The following is a 12150-nucleotide window of genomic DNA, read 5'->3' on the forward strand; positions in this document are numbered from 1 at the left end:
TGGAAATAGGGGGTGCTGCAGTTTCACAGTGCCTATACACGAGCCACCACTGGTTATAACAAATATTCTACTCATTAGCACAGATTTGCTTGTCAGTTGTTTGACGTTAACCAGTTGAGCATGTCCCTTAGTGGCTGACGATATATGCATCTCTGATCACAAGCAGAAGTAGTTGGGGAGCATCATAGCCAAATGTTGAGAGGAATTCTTTGAGGTTTCAATAATTGACTCCTGGAATCAGGGGTGTTTTGTTCAACCCTAACCCTTAAACAACCTTTATTCAGACACCTTTTGAGTGGGATGGGCTACTCGACTTGAAAAAAAATTCTAACTGGGCCTCACCTGCAAGGTCGTGCTGTTTATTTTGATATGAGATCACTATGTTGTGCACATATGGTTATGATGTATGTGCCTGGTGTACCCTTAATAGACAGGTAGTCATGATAGGTGTATTGAGCTTCATATATTTGTATCCCAGTGTCACTTTGATGGCATGCACTACTCTCTCACTCAGTAGTAATAATGATGATAATAATAATAATCATTGTCATAATATGTTACATAAGTTACAAGGCTATGAATTCATGGGTTGGAAAGCAGTTGATTATATCAACCGCAGTACTTGACTAATACTTATCTTATTGACCCCTGGAAGAATAAAAGGCAAATGTGACATCTGTGGGAGTTGAACTCGGTATATAAAGAGCCATAACAAAATATGACAAGGCATTTTGTGCAATGTTCTAGCAGTTGTGTCAGTCATGCTTATATTTTCAGTTGAAGGATGAGAAAGTGTCTGAGACTGCCATTTGAAGCGGCAGCTGTTAATAGACCAAAGGTGCTGAGGTAACTTAACTCTCACCGACTCCCTTCGGCAGAATAAATGAAAATAGGCACCGTGTGGAGGTACCTACTTTGGTTGTAAGAAATAGGCACACTGTATATTTAATGAGTACTTTCTTACCTTAACCTTTCATGGTTCAGTGTAACAGCTGTAAGTAGGAACCAGATGTAATAATAATGGTTCATTGCTTTTTGTAGTGCTGGATTCAAGTCCTGTTTGTCAGCCTTTAATCATGAATATTGGAATTACCATTTCAGTGGAACCATGTCCATGGAGTCTACATCATCATCATCATCATAAATTTAACATCCTCTTTTCATTGGTCAGACAGTTCATTACGGCAAATTTTCTACAGTCAGGTACCCTTCCTGGAGAAGCCTGTTACTGTATTTTTCAGTATACAGGTTGATGTAGTATGTAGTGCAAACTTGTAGTATAATTAATTATTCAAGCATTGTCGCTCTCTTTTGAAATCTGGCTGCATTTTACATAGAATTTTTGGTCCTTCAAAGTTGTATTGGTGTATAAATTGACTTACCTTTTATTTTGGCTGTGAATTTTGGTCTGAAAAATTCACCTTGCATGCCAGAAAATATTGTATCTTAATTAAAGAACAAGCTCATTGAACAATGCCTCCACCACCACCATCACAAAAACAAAAAAACAAAGGTGGGATGGCCACAACTGGAATGCGATTTAATCAGGGCTGACCTCTGATTAAGCAAACAAACCCTACAAATTTGTGACCTTGTAGCAGTCTAAAAAATATATTCTCTTTCACTTCAGCTGTCTGTCTGTCTTTCTCTCTCTCCCTCATCAAATGGTGTATAATTTGTTGTGACTTAACAAAAGCCTTTCCCTCCCCACCGCTGTCACTTTAACCCACAACATATAAACCAGAGACATCAGTGGTTGCCATGGAATGGAAGGGGATTGGCAGGGGAGTGGGAAGGAGCTTGATTCACTTTCCTTTTTGAAGACATTTTTTCCCCCTTTTTGTATTACCACTTGATGATGACAATGACGATGATGATGATAATAGTTGTCATATTAATAGTGGTGGTGGTGGTAGTGGTAGATGTTACTGTAAGAAGTATTAGAAAATGCAATAATGAAGGAAGAGAGAAAATGTAATATGTATGTCTGTGTACATATACATATACACACACACATATATATATATATATATATATATAATATAATATATATGACTGGCTGCTTGTTAAAATAACACTAGCCAACTGCATAAAATAATAATGATGGTGATATATTTTATTTGCCACAGGGGCACCAATAAAGGGAACATAGTAATAATTTCTTTTATTGGCCACAAGGAATGATGCATGAAGGAACATTACAATGCTAGCGGGGGTTTTTTTTTTTACCAAAATCAATTATGAAAATAGAAAAAGCCAGCCAGAGAAAACTAGGGCTTCCGTGTGGCCATATGGTTTGTTAGAAATTGCACTCTCATTTCTCAGAAAAGAACACTTTGGATAATATAGTTTTTGGTTCTCTTGCACATTGGAAAAGACAGTGGGGTTGTGGCAGAAATGCCTTTGATCACAAGTCTATTCAGTCAGGGTTAAACAACTGCAGAGAAAAAGAATAATTAGAAAGAAAGCCATAGTGAAAATAGCTTAAAATCTATTTTATCATTACTATTAAATATAATGGCTAGCTGGGAGAGTCATTAGCACTCTGGGCAAAATACTTACCTGCATTTTGTCAGTCTTGACATTCTGAGTTCAAATTCTGTCATTGTCAGCTTTGCCTTTCATTCTTTGAGCATTGATGAAATGAGTACCAGTTGAGCCCCGGGGCCAGTGTAATCAATTTAACCCCTTCCCCAAAATTGTTGGCTTTGTGTCAAAATTTGAAACCAATATCGAGATGGTGAGCTGGCAGAATTCTTTGCACGCTGGACAGAATGCTCTGTGGCATTTCTTCTGGTTTGGCATTCTGAGTTCAAATGCCTCTTTTATTGACTTCACCGTTCACCTCTTTTTTGGGCGAGTGGTTGTTAGGAATAAAGTACCAGTCATATAATCAGCTTCTCCACTCTGCACCAAATTCCAGCCCTTCTGCTTATTAGTAGAAACATGTAGTTGTAGTACCTAGGGGTGGTGGATTGGCAGACCTGCTAAAGTGTCACAAAAAAAAATGCCTTGTGGTATTTATTCTGTCTCTTTGCATTCTGAGGTCAACTTTGCCTCTCTTCCTTTCAGGGTCAATAAAATACCATCCAAACATTGAAGCTGATGTAATTGACAAGAACTCCCTCCCCTCAAAAATATTAAAGAAATTTTTAAATGCTGGCCTTGTGCCTAAATTAGGAACAATTTTTTTTAATATTAGCTTTTCCTTCTTAGATTCATTATTCAAAATAATAATTAGTTTTTATTATTAATTTATTTATTTATTCAGAATTCTTTACTGGCTCAGTTTTACACTTTAATGTTTCACATATTGACAGAGAGAGTGGGTGGTGGGTGGGGAGAGAGGGACTTAGATTAAGAAATTTCATTCGATTTATCCATTGTTTGTTTGTTTGTTTGTTTGTTAGCTGCCTTTTATTTCTTTTCTTTCTTTCATTCGTCTGTTCATTCTTTCATTCTTTTTCTCTCTCTCTCTCTCTCACAGTAATTCTCTTGTCTTTGGTTTTTATGTATATCCAATCCAATATCGTCAGGTATTGATTTGTATATGCCTAAAATCTGGGTCACTTACTGAATAACTATGAAAATTTCTGTCCATGATCAAGGAGCATTCCTTTTGCTAAGAAATAGACAAATGTACTCACTCATTGTTGTAGTAGTAGTAGTAGTTGTTGTTGTTATATTCTATGCGCCCTCTCCGTCTCCCTTTCCTTCCCTGCCGCCCACCCCTCTCTTGTTTTATGCATCTCTTGTATTTTCCATTGACATAGTAGTTTTTCTTTTGTTTTCCTTTTGTGCTTTGTCACATTTTAGAATTGCAATGCTTTTCATTTCTGCAATGTATAAGTGATAGTATTATCAATGATTTTATATACTTCCCTCCACACAAATGTGTGTGTGTGTGGTGTGTGTGTGTGTGTATGTGTGCATAAATAAATGATATATTTATGTTTGCAGTACATACATCATTCATGTGTATGATATATGTATGTGCGTATATATATATGTATATATATACATACATACATACATACATATATATATATATATATATATATATATATATATATATATATATATATCTGTAGGCACAGCTTATATCTGATAGATTCCAAGTATCTAGTATATATGTACTTAAATAAAGTGTAGCATCTATATGTTCATCATAAAGGCTTATGCACACACAAACACACACACACACAAACACAAACACACACATGCATTTTATCATTTTGATAGTAAAGTTATAGAAGCTACTGATAATAAATATACTGACATTCTTTATATTACAAGACAGAATCTATAAAATGTTTACTTTATTTATTTATTTATTTTTCACTAATATATACCATACTGGTCTTGGAGATTTATGTTGCAGCTTCGCCTGTTATTCCTGTTTCTATATATAATATACTGACAGACCTAAACTTAATGTTGGCAATGCCATGAGGTTAAAAAGTTTGCTTTCACAAGCGCATAATTCTAGGTTTTGATCCCACCAAACAACATCCTGGATGTTTTCTGCCATATGTTTGAATTAATCCCGGGGTTTTGTTAGTGAAGTAGGTAGATGGGGTTGTTCAGTGGGTTTGACCCCTCCCCTGCCCCCACTGCACAGCACCTTGAGATGTCTTCTAGCAAAGTATGTGAAATCAAATTTATGTATTTCCACTTTGGTCCCACTGCGTGGCACTTTAGGCTAGTGTCTCATTCTAGATTTGCTCACTCTGTACAGCATCCCAGGAAAGTTACTGATTCCAGGTTCAGTCCCACTTCATGGCATCTTAAGCAAGAGTGGAATTGGGTATAAACACAAATTTCTTTTACCATAACCCAAGACTTGTGAGGTGGATCCAGACTTTAATCTCATAAAATTTCTCATACCATAATTTTGGCATTTTAAGTGAAATTGAGTTAACAGATTCTGTGGAAAACCTTGAGATCATTGGTTCTCAGCTGGGGTCTACATGATCCTTGAGGGTCCATATAAGATTTTGTTGTTAAAATTTAACTGCAGTGGTAAGTAACTTGCTCATCAACCACATGGTTTTGGGTTCAGTCCCACTTTTGGCACCTTGGGCAAGTGTCTTCTGCTATAGCTTCAGGCTGACCAAATTCTTGTGAGTGGATTTGATAGATGGAAACTGAAAGAAGCCTATTGTGTGTATATATATATATATATATATGTGTGTGTGTGTGGTGTGTGTATGTATATATATGCATGTATATGTATGTACCTTTTGGTCCATGGCTCCTTCCCTGACCCTACCTCCCAACCCGGCTCGTTCCCCTGCTCCGCCCACGTTGCCGCACTTGCCCTTACCTCTCCAACACCACCCGCCTCACTAGCACCCACCATCGACCCTATCCCATCATCCACTCCTTCACCTGCACCTCCAGCAATATTATCTATTGCATCTCTTGCTCTCTCTGCAATTCTTTGTACATCGGACAAACGGGACGCCGCTTGGCTGACCGGTTCGCGGAACACCTTCGTGACATCCACCTTGCGAACGACACACCGGTCTCACGCCATTTCCGCTCCACCGGTCACTCCTTGCAACACCTATCTGTGTTCGGTTTGTCCTTACACAGAGGCCATCCGGATTCCCGTTTGCGCCGTGAACAGGAATTAATCTTCTCTCTTCGCTCTTATACGCCATTTGGTCTCAACTCTCCCCCCTCCTCATCTAACCCCCCTCTCCCCCTCCTCACCTATCCTTTCTCCCCCCGACCCCTACTTCTTCAGTCCTTCATCCTTTCACCCCTACTCCCCTTCCCTTCTTCCCTCTTTCTCCCTCCCTCTGCTCCCTCACTCCCTCTCTCCCCCTCTCCCTCTTTCCTCCTTCATCCCCCCTCATCCCCTTCCTTCTCCCCCATCCTCTCCTCTTCCCCCTTCTCCTCCCCCTCTTCTTCCCCCTTCCCCTCCCCTTCTCCCCCTCTTCTCTCCCCCTCCCCCCTTCTCACTACACCACATGACTTTACACATCACATCACATATGATGTGCCATACTAATACACACACCAACTAATACATACTAATACGTACTAATACATACTAGTACATACTAATACTTACACCAACCCTATACATACACACGTCCAGACCCCGCATACGCACTTATACTCTCTCACACACCCACACACACACCTATACATACCAATACGTACTAATACATACTAATACATACTAATACATACACCAACCCCATACATACGCACGTCCAGACCAATCCTACGCACTAATACTCTCTCATACACACACACACACACACACCCTTATACATACTAATACATACACCAACCCTATACATACACACATCCAGACCCCTCCCACGCACTTTTAGCTGGTCCCTCAACCCTATTATCTCCCCTTATTTCGCTCTCGCGTCTCATGTTTGATCTTTGACCTCTGGCCGAAATCAGATCGCCATGTTGATTCGTTAGCTACTGCACGCATTTTTTTTCTCTCCTTCTTTCTGTGTTTTTCTCTCTCTGTGTATCTTTCTGTTGAAGAGCGTAGGCTCGAAACGTTAAAGACTTGTTTTATTTATATTTCCTGAGCGCCATACTAATACAATTGTTCGTTTGTTTTCCACCTGCCTTCGTCTTTTGTTTATTTTCATAAAGCTTCCCGTTATGTATATATATATATATATATGTATGTATGTATATGTATATGTGTGTATGTATCATCATCATCATCATCATCGTTTAACGTCCGCTTTCCATGCTAGCATGGGTTGGACGGTTCAACTGGGGTCTGGCAAGCCCGAAGGCTGGACCAGGCCAGTCAGATCTGGCAGTGTTTCTACAGCTGGATGCCCTTCCTAACGCCAACAATATATATGTATATGCACACACATGTATGTTTGTGTCTGTGTTTAAGTCCCCATAACTTAGCAATTCGGCAGAAGCGACCAATAGAATAAGTTCTGGGGTCGATTTGTTCGACTAAAGGTGGTGTTCCAGCATGGCCACAGTCAAATGACTGAAACAAGTAAATGAGTAAATTGGTTATATTTCTACAATACAGGAAATACTTGAGCAATGTTTTTAAATGCGACTCTTAATAATGTTCAATTATAAAAATATAGAATTTTTAAAAATTGAATGGCTACGAGGATCCACCTGAGTCAGTAAATGGTCGAGAGCCTTTTCTGCCAGTCATGTCTCCAGCCATGGATTGTTTGTCGTACTTCTCTTCTTACCTAGTTGTAAATCATTTAATAACAGACTAAATGGAACAAGAGACACATAGGATGGAGAGTCATTGAAGAGGTCACAGCATGTGTGACAAATGATTTCTTAGACAAAGGAGAGTAATCATCATCATCATTTAGCGTCCGCCTTCCATGCTAGCATGGGTTGGACGGTTCAACTGGGGTCTGTGAAGCTGGAAGGCTTCGTCAGGCCCAGTCAGATCTGGCAGTGTTTCTACGGCTGGATGCCCTTCCTAATGCCAACCACTCCGTGAGTGTAGTGGGTGCTTTTTACGTGCCACCTGCACAGTAATATAATAATAATAATAATAATAATAATGGTTTCAAATTTTGCCACAAAGGTAGCAATTTTGGGGGAGGAGATGAGTCGATTAGCTGACCCCAGTGTTCAACTGGTACTTATTTTATCAACCCCAAAAAGATGAAAGGTGAAGTCAATCTCAGCAAAATTTGAACTCAGAACGTAGAGATGGTTGAAATAAGGAATAATAATAATAATAATAATAATGATAGAGCTAAAGTGAAGACCAGGTATATAGTGCATGTGGTTAAATGGCTATAATATGACCATCCCTAAATATACCAATAATTATAAGCAATTTTTTTTAATGTATTTTCTTTCCTTTTTATCTTTCTAGTTACCTGAGATGATTTGTAATTATTATAAAGCTGACATAAGCTTCTGCTTTGGTTATTACTGGTAAGTAGACCTTTCTTTGTCTCTTATAGGTAAAAAAAAAAAAGAAAATGGTGTTACCTATGACCTCTCAGGTCAGTAAAGTCAATCTGGGTTATGTTCAGTTTAAACATATGCAGCTTGAACTTGTTTTGGCTGTTCATGTCACATTGGGGATTGCAGTTCTGATATCAAAGAATTTCTGTGAAGTACTAACTTTGTGTGTGTGTGTGTGTGCGTGCACGAACATGTGTGCATGTATGTGGCACAAGAGAGGCATGGGGTGATGGAAAGAGTGGGATTGGTGAGTGTGGTTTACTGCTGTTGTTTATCAAACTTATGATGAAAAGCATTCCAGCTGTGACCATCCCATCATTTTAGCATTTTACCATTTTGGATTACATTACTTTAATTGTCCTTGGTCCAGTGGTTAGGGTGTTACACTCACAATCACAGGATCGTAGTTTCGATTCCCAGATCAATGGTGCATTGTGTTCTTGAGCAAAACACTTCATTTCATTTTGCTTCAGTCAACTCAGTTGTAAATAGGTCACCCTGTGACAAATTGGTGTTCCCTTCAAAGGGAATGTTGGTCTGTGTGGCTTAATGGTCAGGGTATTGGACTCATAATCGTAAGATTGTGGTTTCAGTTCCTGGATCGAGCGACATGCTGTGTTCTTGAGCAAAACACTTCATTTCACATTGCTCCAATTCCACTTCGCTGGCAAAAATGAGTAAACCTGTGAGGGACTGGTGTCCCATCCAGGTGGGGAATTTACTTGCCACGAAACCAGGAAACTGCCCCATAAATGTCAGTATGACTCGAGAAGGTGGCTTTACCGTTTTTTACTTTAATGTTGGTCTGCTCACCTAGCCAGCGGGATGGCATCATTCAAAAGCCAAAAGAACATGAGCAAGAACATTGTGACCAGTGATGTATAACAACATCCAATAGTCTGGTGAATACAGTAATATTAAAAAAAGACTCCGCCGGTTACGACGACGAGGGTCCCAGCTGATACGATCAACGGAACAGCTTGCTCGTGAAATTAACGTGCAAATGGCTGAGCATTCCACAGACACGTGTACCCTTAACGTAGTTCTCGGGGATAATCAGCGTGACACAGAGAGTGACAAGGCTGACCCTTTGAAATACAAGTACAACTCATTTTTGCCAGCTGAGTGGACTGGAGCAACGTGAAATAAAGTGTCTTGCTCAAGGACACAACGCGTCGCCGGGAATCGAACTCACAACCTTACGATCATGAGCCGAATGCCCTAACCACTAAGCCACGCGCCCTCACACAGTAATATTATATATAAAGCAAAGGCGGCAAGCTGGCAGAATCATTAGCATGCTGGACAAAATGCTTAGTGGCATTTCATTTGTCTTAGTGTTTTGAGTTCAAATCCTGCCAATGTCAACTTTTGAGGTCAATAAAACAAGTACCAATTGTGTACTAAGGGGTCAGTGTAATCAACTTGCCCCAACTTCTGAAATTGCTGGCCTTGTGCCAAAATTTGAAACCAATATTATAAAGCAACTACTGTGTTGTATTACCTTTTTCTTTTATTTTGTGTCTGTACTACACGCTTGTGAGTGAGTGTATATATGTAGCACTCCATTGGTTACGACGACGAGGGTTCCAGTTGATCTGATCAATGGAACAGCCTGCTCGTGAAATTAACATTCAAGTGGCTGAGCACTCGACAGACACATGTACTCTTAGCATAGTTCTCGGGGAGATTCAGCGTAACACAGTGTGATAAGGCTGGCCCTTTGAAATACAGGAAGAAAGAGTGAGAGAAAGTTGTGGTGAAAGAGTACAACAGGGTTTTCCACCGATCCCCTGCCGGAGTTTTGTGGAGCTTTGGGTGTTTTCACTCAATAAACACTCACAACACTCGTCTGGGAATCGAAACCACAATCCCACGACCGTGAGTCTACTGCCCTAACCACTGGGCCATTGCGCCTCCACATCTATATCTGTATACTGTTGGGGAACATGGATGAAGTAATGTAATTGTATAGTTCTGTTCTCATTCCTTTATATTCTGTTGCTCTTTGCTTGCTTACCTTTTTACAGAAGGTATTTTTCATTACAATATCAATATCACATCAATTTTTTTATTCTGCCATTGAGAGACAATCAAAGATGGTGGCAGTCACTGTGGATTATCTTTTATTTTAATCTTTTGTTTATGTTTTTTTTTACTTGTCTCATTCATTGGGCTGCGACCATGCTGGGGCACCATCTTGAAGTGTTTAGTCAAGCAAATCAACCTCCGTACTTAGTTTCTAAGTCTGGTACCCATTCTGTTGGTCTCTTTTGCCAAACCATTAAATTACGGGGATATGAACAATCCAATACCGGCTATCATGAAGGGGAGGTGTGGAGGACGGGGACACACACACACGCATACATACATACATACGCATTCACCCTCAAGGCATTCGTCAGCTTGGGGCTATAGTAGAAGACACTTGCTCAAGGTGTCACACAGTGGGACTGAACCTGAAACTATGTATTTGCAAAGCAAGTTCCTTAATCACACACCCTATGTTATCAAATGGGGCTTATCAAAATCAACAGGTCTCAAAATATAACTCAAGATATTGTCAAATTTTCTGCTTAATGTTATCAACTATTGTTATCTAAAAAGATGCATCTGAAAGCAATCAACAAGCAGCTTTCATTGTAATTAAAAAAATTATTCTTTTTGTTTTTGTTCTTTTTTTTTTGCTGTTATTGATCCTATTACTATACATACTACAAAAGTAACCCTGTAAAAGCTCTCTGCCGCCACCACTACCACCACCTCGCTATTCTTCCAATCACAGTCTAGAAGTACCTACCCTGTCCACATGTAAACAACACTGCTAAAAATTTATATGTATAAATCTTTTGCCTGCTTCGAGGTCATTAATTTAGTTTAGACCCGTTTAATGAATAAAAGAATTTAGTAGAGAAACATTTGCACAAAAATCTACTTGAAATGACTCAGCAAAGTTAATTTAAGGAAACTAATCGCAACTGCATGACTTATTTTCAGTGTTTATACATTTTTAAAATAATATGTAATTTTTAAATTACCTTATGGCTGTATTAATAAGAAGCTAAATTTCAAGATAAAAAAAAAAAAAAATCAGCTTCTTTTAATGATGATACATTTCTGCCTGAAGGAATCGGCATATTGATTATTAGACACAATAGTTTCCTTTGGTTATGTATTTACTACATCAGTGTGGTTGAGGCAGTACCTCAAGACTTCTATTCGCAGCCATGCCCCCTTTTTATTATTGTCACATGATTTTTGTATGTTTGTTTTTTTTTGTTTTTTTTTAATTTTTGTCTTTTTTACATTATTCTCGGGTTTTACTCACACAGTTTGTGGATTATTTCAATTTAGTAATGCCTCAGGATTATCTCAAAGGAGAAGTCCTCCTTCCTTGTCTTTTCCTTTTCTCTTTGTAATATATACACATACACCTCTCTCTCTATATATATACACACACACTCACATGTATACATACATACATACATATATTATATATATATATATATATATATATATATATATATATATACACACATACACACCTATATGTATGCATGTATATGGGAGGTAGTTTTCAGTGCTCAGTAATATGCAAACATTGGAATATGAGAACAGCAACAATGGCAATGAAAGATTAGAAAAACTGAAAAATTGCCACAGCACTAGATACATATACATATATGTGCACATAGATACATACACACATGCGCACATACATACACCTATGTGTATACAGATATTTGTTTCGTGATTGTGTGTGTATGAGAGATTGAGCAAATGGATGTTAGTGCATGCAAACATGTGTAGAGGCATGGAATATTCAATTCAAGCTGAAGTTCCATTATTACAACTCTGAATTTCTTCCTGGTGAATTGAAAAATGAAACTTGGTTACAACATTGAAATTACAACTTTGAATTATATACTTGCACACACACACACACACACACTCACACACATACACACTCATAAAGACTTATTATTTGAAAAGGATTTCTAGTCAGTCAGTAACTTCTCTACATTGAGAGGTCACAGCTCCAGTACTATGGACATGTGATTAGAATGTTGCAAGAAATAATCACAAGGTGTGTGTGTGTGTGTGTGTGTATATATAAAAAAAAAATCACATATATATATATAAAATATATATTAAAAAAATAATCATTGGGTGTGTGTATATAAAATATGT

General features: G+C 38.5%; 1 protein-coding gene across 11 annotated transcripts in view; it reads left to right on the top strand.

The window, feature by feature from the left end:
- LOC115220806 (bromodomain adjacent to zinc finger domain protein 2B) overlaps positions 1 to 12150 on the top strand; it is a 321983-nt gene that overhangs the window by 27461 nt on the left and 282372 nt on the right. For all 11 annotated transcript variants that reach the window (XM_036510466.1, XM_029790965.2, XM_029790966.2 and 8 more), the window contains exon 2: positions 7865 to 7926. The gene's annotated coding sequence lies outside the window, so the exon portion shown is untranslated. The remainder of the gene's footprint in view (positions 1 to 7864; positions 7927 to 12150) is intronic.

Source organism: Octopus sinensis, linkage group LG17 (genome assembly GCF_006345805.1).
Source record: "Octopus sinensis linkage group LG17, ASM634580v1, whole genome shotgun sequence".
Taxonomy (NCBI): domain Eukaryota; kingdom Metazoa; phylum Mollusca; class Cephalopoda; order Octopoda; family Octopodidae; genus Octopus; species Octopus sinensis.